The 13,904-nt window shown below is 36.3% G+C and overlaps 1 pseudogene; it reads left to right on the top strand.

The window, feature by feature from the left end:
* Positions 1-13,904, top strand: part of LOC127983515 (NBAS subunit of NRZ tethering complex-like) — a 153,968-nt pseudogene that overhangs the window by 58,247 nt on the left and 81,817 nt on the right.

Consider the following 13,904-nt stretch of genomic DNA (forward strand, 5'->3'; position numbering starts at 1 on the left):
TATTTGAGTATAAGAGAGCATAAGTCTAAGTGGACGTCCATGACATGCGGAGTCCCACAAGGCTCAATTCTTGCACCGCTCTTGTTTAGCCTGTGTATGCTCCCACTTAGTCAAATAATGAGAAAGAACCAAATTGCCTCTCACAGCTATGCTGATGATACCCAGATTTACTTAGCCTTATTATAAAATGACTACAGCCCCATTGACTCCCTCTGCCAGTGCTTTGATGAAATTGACATTTGGATGTGCCAGAATTGTATTTTCTTCAGTTAAACAAGGAAAAACTGAAGTCATTGTATTTAGAAACAAGTAAAATTAATTTCAGTTTCCTTACATAAATCACTCAATATCCTAGGACCAAAATACATAACAGATATGTTAATTGAATATAAACTTACTGCAACAGACCACTCATTAGGATCGGGTCAGTTAGAAATACCAAGGGTTCACACAAAACAAGGGGAATTTGCGTTTAGTTATTATGTTGCCCGCAGTTGAAATCAGCTTCCAGAAGAGATCAGATGTACTAAAAAATTTGTCAAATTTAAATGCAGACTCAAAACTCAACAGTTTAGCTGTGCTTTTACTGATTAGGTACTGTGCAATGTCCAAACTGATTGGACTATATTTTATATATAATCATTTTCTATTCTTAACTATTTTAAATTCATTTTAAACCTTTTAAAACAATTTAAAATAATTCTCAACGTTTTTAAATTCCTTGTTGTATTGTTGTGATTTTTTTGTTCTCTTTTATGTAAAACACTTTGAATTACTGTTGTGTATGAAATGTGCTATATAAATAAACCTGCCTTGCCATGCCTTATGTGACCCTGCTTTTGAAAACCCAGCTAGTCTTTTTTTTAATGTTTTTTTTACATTAAATCATCCTTCATAAAGATGTAGAACATTCTGTGAAAATATAATATTCATATTTTAAATGTTGACTGAGTAAGGCCATGCCAAAGATTGAAATCATAGTGACATTTATGATTGAAATCATACTTTGGTGCTTGTTATCTCATAATTAGATTTTGAGTTTATTGCTATATGGTGTAATTATTAAATATCTCAGAAATTAAATACAGTAGGCCAAAATCTGCATTTTAATGGGGATACAAATATTATGATATTTAATTCTAGCTATTTCATGATAGATTTATTTTATGATAGCTTTTTATTGTAGAATTATCTAACATATCTAGTTAATTCTCACATCAGAATGCATGTTGTTGATGAATCAAAAAAAAAAAGTTCTGTATGTGGAAAGTATCATTTGTTTAACATTCTTTCGCATCTCTTTCGGCCAGCATGAATGTCAGTCGTCTTCTCATAGCTGAAGCGATCAGTTCTTGTGTTGGATGCAGGGGTAATTGAGGTGACTCTCTTCTCCTCTGTGGATGTCAGGCGGATCAGTATGCAGGACATCAGAAGCTCTTCTTGTCGTATATAGTGGAATTGATTAGTTCTCTATGAAGTGACTGGCTGTTTGCAATGCTAGTATTTGATGCATTCACCTTGGCTTAGCCTCGACTAATGGCCGTAGGGCTGTTTTGTTTGTGCGCGTGTGTGTCAGCGCTCCTGCGCCTGTATCTGCACTGGCACAAGAAAGAGGTGAAGCGAGGAGAAACGGACAGCAATAAATACTCCTGATATATCAAGACTTCCATGTCACACATAAATCAGTAGGAGATATGCTACTTCCCATAGTATCAACCCTTTTAACTTGACTTCAGAATAATCATATCGCAGGCTTTTGCACACGTGCACACTCACTCTCTTGCCTCTGCTGGTATTATTGTCTTTGATGCTTGACACACACTTTAATGAAAAAGACAACCCCTATCACTGTTTTCATCAGGCTTCGTGGTCTTTTTTTTTATTTTTATTTTGGACCAAGATCAGAGGTGTGTAAGAGGTCATTCTCTGAGATGTGATTGTGATATTTGTGCAACATCTAAGCGGCCTTCCAGGAATTTATCAGAAAAACATCTGAAAGGAAATTAATTTACTGCTGAACAGATGTTATATTCTGGACCTTTGCACTTCCATCAGACTGAACATTTGAATAGTAAAGCAATGTTTTGTGGGATATTTGTTAATATATGATAGTGATCAGAATATTGAGGAGTGTAAGAGTAAACTTTGAAATGAGTGTCAGTCTCTTTAATTAATCTAAACTGAAATTAAAATGTAGATGAGTTTGTTTGTTTATCAGAACAGTTTTGGCATTACATCACTTGCTCACCAATGGATCCTCTGCAGGAAATGGGTGCCGTCAGAATGAAAGTCCATTCAGCTGATTTAAAAAAAGTCATATGATGCGATTTAAGCATCCTGGGGTCATCACATTCCTTATTCTTTGCAAGGACAGTCTGGTGCATCTGACTCACAGTCTGTAAGTAAGTAATTATTTAAAAAATTCTTTTGCCACTGATGATTCAAATGTGAGTTTTGAGCAGTGTGGAGTAGCACTTATTACTCCAATCACAAATGCAGACATGGTTTTATGTTTACATGGCGCATAAAAAGACAGTATAAGTCATTATGATCAGTAATTTTGACCCCACTGGATGCAACAAATGCCTCATTTGTAATTGGTTTTGTTTTGTCCTTTCGAGGTGGTGTTCTGACTGGGACACGCAGCAACACAGTATGATGAGGGGTATAACATTCGGCCAATCACAACACACTGGATAGCTGGCCAATCAGAGCACACCTTGCTTTTCAGTGAGGTTTGTAAAAAAACTATGCGTTTCAGAAAGGCTGGCCATAGAGGAGAAACAATAATATACAGTATGTGGAAAATGTGTTTTTTGAACCTTAAACTGAAACACATTTCTTTACACCAAATAATAATAAGCAAAATAATGTACCTTTTAGCAGCTTCATATAACCCCTTTAAACATCACTGTAATCCACAAGCAATTAACACAACCCCAGTTAATCAATTAATGTCTTGCGAAACAAATATGCTGTATATTTTTGAATAAATTCATGATATGTGATGGATGTATTTTTCAGCAAGTTATGTAATGCTAAAATTCTCCAAATCAGTTCTTATGAAGAAACAAACTCATCTACATCTTGAATGAGAGTCAGTTTTCAATGAAGTTTTCAGTTATTGGTAAACTGTTCCTTTCAGTGTTCCAGAATTTGTCATATCTCATGATTGTGGTGTGTATTTACGTGAAGATGAGGTCAAGAGGAAGGGTCAGGTGTTCACGCTGCTGGCAGAACAGGCTCTGCACTGTCAGGACTTCAAGGCCTCCTACATCCACTGCCAGGATCTGATGGCTGCAGGTAAGCCAGCACAGCTTGACTCGAAATCTCTCTTCACTTTCTACTTTGTTTAAATCCAAGAAATGCACTGGGGATTTTCAGGGATCAGACTTTTGTATACTTTAAGATCTTAAAGCTTAACAAGAAAGATCCATAAAATTTTTATAAGGACGATATTACAGTAGTTATATATATTTTTTTTGCTGTTCCATTTTTTGTTCATGCACCAAATGAGCATATTAGAATGATTTCTGAAGGAACATGTGGCACTGAAGACTTGAGTAATGACTGCTAAATAATTTAGCCTTATCACAGGAATAATATATATTAAAAAATATTGTAAAATAAAATAGTTATTTTAATTTGCAATAATATTTCACAAAGCTTCTATTTTGTATCTGTATATTTGATCACATAAATGCCAACTTGATGAGCATAAGAAACGTTTTTCAAGCTTTTGGATGGTACTGTGTGCAAACAAAATGATAACAAATGCAAATGAAGAATATTCACCAAAATATCTTATTATTAATGTAAAATAACTTTAATGAGCATTTCTGCTGCAATAAAACCATCTTCAAAAGAATCTACAGGCTACCCACAGTGTTTTTTAATAGGTTCCTGCAGAAATGTTTATGCTAGTTTGGCTTGAAGTTGCTTTTTTGGTGTTTACCTAAGTGAAGTTTGAATAACAAAATGTTCTGAATGTGATCAGCAGGCCCATCTTTATCATTCCAGTCAGATGCATCTGTAGTCAGAGCTCAAAGGTGTTTTATGTGTGTGCGCTTGTGTGGTGCTGTTCAGTCAATGCGCCATCAGATATTGGAAAGAGACTGGTGTTGCGTGTGCGTGTCTGTGTGTGTGTGTGTATGCTTCAGGCTGGGGTAGATTAATGCAGGCTTGAGAACAGAAGATTTGCTAATCTCTGATTGCTATCGGCAGCGGTCTCACAGCCTCACTAACATCAGTGTGGAAAATGGGTTAGCCTCTATCCTGCTTCACTGTGTAATTATTCAGTCACTCGCGGAGAATGAGGAAGAGAGGGAGAGTGCTAGAGATTAGAAAGATTTACTGAATACATGAGGCAATAAGAGCCACGGATGGAAAAACAAGAATGGAACTTCAACAGAATCTTGAGACTATGCTATAGCTAAAGCCGCGGAGCTACAGTCGCTGGTGCTGAAGCAGGGGATTGTGGGTTTTGATGTTTTTGTTGTTGCTGGGCAAATGTTGTAAGATCTATCTATCTATCTATCTATCTATCTATCTATCTATCTATCTATCTATCTATCTATCTATCTGTCTGTCTGTCTGTCTGTCTGTCTGTCTGTCTGTCTGTCTGTCTGTCTGTCTGTCTGTCTGTCTGTCTGCCGTTCTATATTATATTAATAGTACTGTTGTTTTATGTCTATTTGTTCTAACGTTCTATTATTCTTTTATTCAATCTGTGTCAGTCTTTCTATCACTCTTTGTTCTTTTCTATCTTTTTGTATTGTTCTGTCATTCTTTATCTATCATTCTATCTGTGGTTCTGTCATACTGTTTGTCTAATTAGAGACTTCTGAAATTTTCAATCTAGGTTTATCAAACCAGCATTGATTGACAGACTTTTGTTTTCTAGTTGAAAATCACTTGCATAGCAACAACATTATTCCATTTTCATTCTTTTTTTAAAATTCAAATTCAAATTGCAACTGAATATTTATGAATTGAATTGCAATTTAAAAGACAGTTCTGAACAGCACTCAGGCCCTGGGAAACGTTGGTTGCTAAGTGCTCTCTATGACATTTTTTACAAGTCAAAACTTAAGAAATGCCTGACCTCCTCCTCCAAAGTCAGTTTGAAATCTTATGTCTCCTGTATACGACTGCTTTCCATAAATTTCCTTTTTTCCCCTCTCACTCTAGGCTATAGTGATGGTTGGGATGTGTGCGCTCAGTTGGGTCAGTGTGAGATGCACTCGCAGCTTTCTGCCCGTCAGGAGCTGATAGCGTTCCCGCTCACACACTGTCCTCCCAGCAACATCCAGCTTCCAGTTCCCTTCAGACACAGCTGCCTTTTTGTCAACCTAGATATATTGTCCCCTTTAATTATTTTATACATGTAGAGAGAGAAATGGTTGCTAGTGTCTACATACTATTTTGTATGTAGGCCTACATGCAATATTTCCTATAATTAATAACTAGTAATTGATACTTCAATGTAAAAGCTAACTCCTGATCTCCACTGCAGTCATAGTTTAAACCCAAGGATGTCTCATAATGTATATTTATAGCTGGAATGCTTTGAATAGTTATTCTATAGAAACTTCTGCCAAGTTTCCACCTCCTGTGTATGACATGTGTTGTGTTGGACACAGTATGCATAGACAGACTTAAAATTGAACTTTTAAGTTTAAGAAATCGCCTCCAACACACACACAGACTATTACCCCCTAAGCAGTCTTTCCAGCTGTAGTCGCCTCTGTCTCCCTCCGTGTTGACTGCTTCGGTGTCAGACTTCTTTCAGGAATGGCCTAAAGTAGATTTACGTATACCGAGATAGTCACCATATTGAAACACTCTAAAGAAAATGTATTAAGGAAAGGAATAGTAATTTAAATAAGTTTTACTGCCATGCCAAGTATAAATACTGCCAGAACGATTAAACATTTAAGAGCAAAGAAAATTGAAGAGAAAAAGGTATTGTGCTGAAGGGCAGGACTGAGAAAGTCAATGCTTCGCTCTCCTCTCTTGTCTTAGGGTCTGTACCAGGCTGTAAATTACAAGATTGATCCCTCTCAAGCCTGGAGAACGGGCTGCGAAATGTCTGAGCAAAAGAACAGCTCTTCTGCATTCATCACATCATAGGTCTTTATTTATTGCGACACTTTCACGAAGAGATTTGGGGGGGGGGGGTGATAAATCTGCCAATTTTAGAAAATTGCATATGACGGTTTTGCGTAATTGTTTTTTTTTTTTTTTTCTTAAAAGCATATATGCATAAAACTCCATGGAATTTAGCTTTTCAAAATTAACATTTTGGGTTAGAATTTAAATAAAAAAAGTATAATGCATTAATATATTTATTTTTAATAATAAATATAATATAATTAATATATAATCATAATAAACATGTGTGTGTGTGTGTGTATTATATTATATATATTGTATCTGTTGAATAATAACAATTGTAATAAAAATACACACACACACACACACACACACATATATATATATATGAAGAGTTCAGATGCAAAAACCTCTAAATGCCATCTGAAATTTTCATCTAAAATTAGGGTTTTTATCAAGCGCCCATGCTTAGGTTGAGTCATTTAACTTTAATGGCAATGTGCAGGTCCTTTTCCAGGCTATTAAAGTGAAATAAGTGAACATAAATATAGGAGCCTGAAAAAATTCCTAATTTTAGATGAAAATTTCAGATGGCATTTAGAGGCTTTTGCATCTGAACTCTTCATATATACACACACACAAATCATTTTGTCATTATACATTTTTAATAAATACAAGATTATGCTTTTTTATATTTCTAATAACATGCATAGATAAATAATTTACAATAGAACCATGAACCTGCAATAAGAAAGTAAAAAGGGTTCATTTGGGCTTTGTGCTTTCTGTAAGCTTTCGTTAGGCATTTTTAACTAAGCACCAATGCTTCATTCATGGCTATAAAATAGTAAAATCTTCTCCTGGATCATTACATTAAAGTGGGCTGTAAAGCACAGCCTTTGACTGAACTCTGAGTTCAGTGCTTCAATAACATACTCTCTCTGCATTTTTCATACAGTGTATGTATAGCTTCAGAGCTCAGCTGCTTTACTCATAGCAAGCACTGTTCACTTTACCATGAGAAAAGATGTCATAGACATGTTTAAAGATTCATATGCACACAAAAATATACATTTGCGTAAATGTGTGTGCGTTGTTTATCTGCTGAATGTCTATTTAAAGCTGAATGAAGTAGCGATGTATCGAGGTGAGATACGTGGTTTGGGTTTGTACATAGTCACAATGTTTCTGACATTTTTTTAAAAGTTCACTCATCGCGGTAACATATAAATACATTAGTATCAGTTTTTGTCATGTTGCTACAGCGAGCTGGCAGAGCTTTGCTTCACTGATGGCGGAGAGCTTTTTCACTCAGGAGTCAATTTATGTCTCTGTGCCTTTACCTTCATTTATAATGCATGTCGAGTTTAGCTCGATGTGATGACTATGTGTTTCATAGGATTAAATGGAAATCTCTGTCCCTGCTGGGATTTCCTCCAGTTTCTTTGTGTCTGTATTTTCCCCGCCGGGTAACGCTTGCCTTAAGTAAATTAGTATACTTCCCTCCTAATTGCAGCATGATAATATTTACAGTCTCTGATGAATGATTTATTAATCACATTTACACAAAATGCTTGCTTGTAGATCAACATTTTTGGTCATTTTTGCAATTAACAATTTATCAGAGTTTACATGGTTGCACTTGGCTGTGAATAAACAGCAGAAAATAAATGTCAGAACTGCCTGCTTTGATTTTTGACTGTTTAAAAGTCCACTAAATAAAATTAAGTACAGTAAATTAATGGAGCAAAATGAAATGAAATGAACTTACACTAACCCATAATATATTCTAATGTAATATAATATAATGTAATTTGTGCCGAGCAATGATAAATCATGATTAATCGCATTCAAAATAAACATTTCTGTTTATATATGTGTGTGTGATGAGTATATTTATTATGTTCTGTATATATAAAGACACACACATACAGTATATATTTAGAAAATATTTACATGCATTTAAATTAGTGGTCGACCGATATGTGTTTTTTTTTTTTTTTTTGACAGCCGATGCCGATATCTTGGAAAGCAGTGGGGGCCGATAGCCGATGTAAAGCCGATATAATTTAACATTTTTTTTTATTAATATTTAAGAAATTTGAAATCATTTGACAATGGATTAAAAAATAAATGTGTAAAATAAATATTTAATAAAAATATGATTTAAAAAAGCAGTAAACACTGTAACCAACAGGGCACTCCGTATTCTGGGAAGTTTGACCATCACACAGAGAACACACGATCATGCTGGATAAAACTGCACAGCTGGATTCGACTAAGTTTGCAAGGTTTCTAAAAATAAATGTTCAATAGCCATTCAAAGATTTGTATAAATTATATAAATGGGTATTTGCTTAATGCTGATGGCGAAAGAGAAAGAATTATAATGTTTGCCTTTCTATTAATAATAATATATAATATTGTTATAATACTGTTTGACAAGCGCAAAGACAGACCGCGTCTCCGAGATGAAACGGAGCTGCTCATTGTGTGAGCCAATAGATAATTCTGATACATGCGATGACTATCCATTATGACATGTAGGCATATATTGTTTGTGTGCTGCTGCGCCTGAACACACCTCTTTTTTAGACCAGCACACCCATGGGCACAAAAATAAGCGCAAATGCATTTGCTAATTAAATGACGTTTTGCTGTACGGGAAAATGCGAACAGCCCGGGACTGAAACTAGCAAACACACTTGCGCTGTGCCTTTGGATGCAATTATTACTTGACCAGCACTAAATTTATATAATATAATATAATATAATATAATATAATATAATATAATATAATAAAATAAGTAGTGATATGGTTTGGTTGTGGTTTCTGCATTTCATTTATAAAAAAAAAAAAAAAATCAAATCAAATCACAGCATCATGGTCCTGATTTGTCATGGCAGTTCTCCTTTCTTTATAAAGCGCACAGTTTCACATCAGTTTTATACAAAATCTTTCTTAAAACCCCCTAATGTGAAAGTCAAAGGTGTCTGTAGAAGGAAAAAAACCTATTACTGTATATATATTGTTTATTATATTTCAGCTATAACAACTGTAGTTGGTTAAGTACGGCTCATGTTTGACCTGCCTTGGCTGCCCATAGCAGGCCGGAGCTGCTGTTCCTGGATCAATTAACCCCACAGACCTGCTGTACAGAACCACAGACCGCACTATAGCAGGGTCCTGACCAACACCACCATGACCACCAGAGTCGTGCTGACTGCTGTCAGTGACTCCCATTGGTGGAGGGAGTCCCTCAGCTTACTTTGCCCACTGCACGTAAGTCCCATTTAAATTCAGCCTGAGAGGTTTTATTCGCCACTCTCTGAAGTGTAACTGCATGCCTCGCTCCATTATGCATCACTCCTCTTCAAAACACAACCGCCAGGAACAGGCTGGACAGAACTCAACAGTGAGACTCGCCTGCACATTTTTTGGCAGGTTTTGTTAGGCCATTAAAACCTGGCATGATTGAACGAACTTCTCCCCGACCGACGTCTGTGTGTCTCTTTGTGAAGCGGTTTGTTTTTTGAGTTCCTGTTTCTGTGTCCTCCATCTGTTAGATTTGCCCGAGTCCTTCCTATGAAACGGTCGATGACAAGCTGAAACTTGTGCATTTCTAATGGCCTTCCTTGGTGACTGCCTCTCAGGGCCAGAATCAAAAACTCCCCCTGTCCTTGGCAGAAGGCTCTGGCGCCTTATGAACGTTTACGAGTGCGGCTGAAACATTAATGGCTCCTGCATGCATGTCTGTGAATGTTTTATGATTATTCTATGAATGTTTAATGAACGTTTATCTCCTCTCAGGGACAAGCTGTGGAAAGAAACCGTACATGTGCGTCCAATCAGAACGCCGAACTGGAGAGGCAGGGGTGCAGTCCTTTCTACGAGTAGCTGTTCAAAGATCCATACGTCAAAAGGGTAAATTTCACTATTTCTCCATCCTTCTGGCTCTCATCTCTTTGTGTTTTCTCATATAGCTTTATTTGTTAGTATGATGTTTAGTTCTGAGTGTTCATTATTCTAGGGTATATTAAAGATTTTTTGTCATCATTCAATTCAATTCAAGTTTATTTGTATAGCGCTTTTTACAATACAAATCATTACAAAGCAACTTTACAGAAAATTCAGTTTTTTCTTATAAGTGATGACTGTCAGTTTGTGCGCATATGACAGGATTTTTTTGAAAAATGAATACAAGACGTAGTCAGCCAGATGATGAACATTATTAACAGCAGTTATTATAGGATGCAGTCACACTCGTAGCAATATTTGTTAGTTCTGTTTGTTGATTCAGGGTTGGCATCATTTGGGGTCCTCTGAGGGGTCAGCATCATCTCTTCTCAGGTGTTCTGGATCCAGACTGGAGCTTGTGTAAATCCTAGTTACCAAAACAGAGAAACAAACAGAGACATCATTAGCATAGCTGCTGTCCCAACAAAGTAAAATTAATTAGTTAACCCAAGCTTAAGAATAAGAATGCGCATTTGAACAGATACATCTGCAGTCATAATTTAAGAGATACATTTATTCGAATGCTTGGTGAAAGAGATGCGTTTTTAATCTAGATTTAAACAGAGAGAGTGTGTCTGAACCCCGAACATTATCAGGAAGGCTATTCCAGAGTTTGGGAGCCAAATGTGAAAAAGCTCTACCTCCTTTAGAGGACTTTGCTATTCTAGGAACTACCAAAAGTCCAGCGTTTTGTGACCTTAGGGTGCGTGGTTTGTAAGGTGGTATAAGGCTAGTTAGGTACGCAGGAGCTAAACCATTTAGGGCCTTATAGGCAAGTAATGACAATTTGTAACTGATACGGAACTTAATAGGTAGCCAGTGCAGAGACTGTAAAACACTTTTCTGTGCAATGAATCTCAAGCTTCCAAACTTTGAGTGAATAACACTGAACTATTCTTCACACATAGTTATCATATGGCTTCAGAAAACTTGGAATATGGCACAATAAATGTTTTATTATTATTTATTCATTTTTATTTATTCATTCAGTTGACAGGTATTCGCTTCTATCATGTAATAGATATTTTAGGACAAATTTCAAAGCTTTGTGTACAAATGTCAGAATAAACAAGCAAAAACCAAAGTGTAATATCCCTTGCCCTGTATTAATTTTTCAGTCCAAGGATGTGTATTCCTCTTATGACTACACCCCTCAAGAAAACTTCACTGAAGTTTTACTGCGGACAGGCAAACTGGCTGAAACCAACATCGAGGGACAGAATCTCTTTCCTGCAACCGAAGTTAGTGCTCCTTAAAGGCTGTATACAAACATTTGCACTTAAATCAGTTCCCATCACAGTGACTGGTGACCTCACGCGTCCCCCATCACCCTCTTGTTAGCTGCAGTGTCCTTGCTAGGAATACTATCATCTCTGGCCCCCGGGGCAGATTCTCAGGTAGCAACCGTTCCCTCCGCCTGGCCTCATCTCACCCTGATGTATCACCACTCGCTGGCTACATGTCCGGAAGAATAGCGTCATATTGATTAATTAATGTGTACTCACTGCAAGCAGACAGCAGTAAATAATGCGCACCCTCCTGATACAAGAGAGATAGCGGCTAGTCAAAATATCAAGGCCTTTTGCGTCAAGATGGATGAGGCGAATGAGAAAATCAATGCGGAGTGATGGGAGGGGTACAGCAACTTTGGTGGAAGAATGCAAATAGAGATTCTCCCTTTATATCTCACTTTTTACTACTCTCTTTTAATTCCTTCAGTGTCACTGTCGTTCAGTTCAGTTTCGCACGGCAGGCGTAAAGTCACCTTCGTGCGGGAGAACGTGAGATGAAAGGAAAGTGCTTGCGGCGGGCTGATAACGCTAAATTAATGACCTGCACGTTAAGACGTATGCTGAATAACACTTCTTCCTATAAGAACAGTGATGGTTCTGTGCTCTTGTTTAGATATTGTGCTCATGTCCTCTCTAATCTCTGTGCTTATTTGTGAAATGCTTAAAGGTTATGAATTAAAGATGCTTCCCGCTGGTGATATGTGATATTTTTTCCGCCTCATGTGTGCATCATGCTTCTGACTATGAAACGGTATTTTTTCATCTCATTTAGAGTTCTAAATGAAAAACATATTTTTGTTCGTGTAAACAGTTTATTAAATGTTATAAATAAATCAAAAATAACATGTTGATTTACGCTTGAAGTATTGAATACATATTTCAATAAAATATATATTTTGCATCCCAAATATTTTTTTATGATATTAATATTAATAAATAAAACTATTTATGTTGATTTATGTTGGATTAAATGTTCAATAAAATATATATTTTACATCCCAATTTTTATGATAATAATATTAATAAATCAAACTATTTATGCTGATTTATGCTGGATTAAATGTTCTATAATTGCACAATTCTGATTGTGTAAACAACAACATTACAGCAGCATTACACTGTGTCCTTACTACATGCAACACAACAAGACTGAATATGAATGTTGGCATAATACAGATTTATTATTTTGCACTCCTGACATAAATTACTAAATAACTGTCACTGCAACAATGTTTTATCAAAACATTGGTCAAATATCAAAGCTAGAGTCTTTAAACTTTCAAATGATGCACAGTTTGTCCGGATCAAGTAAAAGAGTGATGTTCAACATTGTGTGAGAGTGAAACAATAATAAACTGGGGCCATCACCGATCCTTGCACGCAAAGAGGAGAAGAGAGAAACAGACTAAAATTAGCAAAGATGCCATTCTTCTAACGATGTAGCAAGTACATCAGCTGTTATGGGGAGTGTTCCCAGTTCCGGTTTACCTAATTACTCCAGCCTAAAAATCCTTTAATGGATTTAGATATTAGAAGTGTATTAGTGTGTATTACATATTTATACCTATTAACAGAAATAGTAAATTGTATAAATGCTTTTTTTATTTTATTGTTTTATTGACAATTTAGCTAAATTAAAATACAGTATGTGAGCAAAGAGAGGCAAACAAATGTAGGCAGTACGATGCGATGATGTAATGAAAAATGCTTATTAGTGTATAATGTCATCTAGCGACATTTAGCGACTTTTCAGTCTGGCTTTTTCCATTAAAAGAAGTTGATAATGCTGGCCACAACCTCTCTGGTTTTCAGTGGTAAAGAGACTTTGAAGAAGGATGTGTTAAAAGAAGCCTGAGCACACTAAACAGCTGAGAACACTAAAATTGTTACTGTTAGGAACACTACAACCTTTGTTATTTCTGCACGCACAAGACTCCCTCAGCTCCAGCTGTTTTTGATAACATTGTCTTGCCAAGGATTATTTGATGCACAAAATGCCTTTGATACAATCACAGACTCAGAATAGCAGAATAAAACTTAACACTGTATTGCAGTTCTGTGAGAAATGGGAACTGATGGGCTGCCTGGAAAATTAGACTCGCATCACCTGCTAATCGTGTTTGAGAGTCTGGAGCTGTACATGTCTGCACAGCAGTCTGCCTTTGTTTTCGAACGCTAACATTTCTTCACTAGCTTTGCACCGATTGTTCTCGTGTGTGTTGCTGCAGGTTTAAGGAGTGTTTACAATCGTCCCCCCAGGGTGTTTGTGGTCAAATCCTAATTGATCAAATTTAGCCACAATTCCTCTAAAGTTTTGTTCACTGTTAAGTGAGTTTAAGTTTACAAAGTCATAATTGCATACATTTAAGGGTTGTCATAGAAAAGAATCATGGGATATGTTACATAGATCCATTGTTTGTTCTTTTCAACTAGACAACCAATCAGAATGTACTTGATGTTAATTTACTGCTGAGTGTCAA

This window comes from Carassius gibelio, chromosome B20 (genome assembly GCF_023724105.1).
Source record: "Carassius gibelio isolate Cgi1373 ecotype wild population from Czech Republic chromosome B20, carGib1.2-hapl.c, whole genome shotgun sequence".
Taxonomy (NCBI): domain Eukaryota; kingdom Metazoa; phylum Chordata; class Actinopteri; order Cypriniformes; family Cyprinidae; genus Carassius; species Carassius gibelio.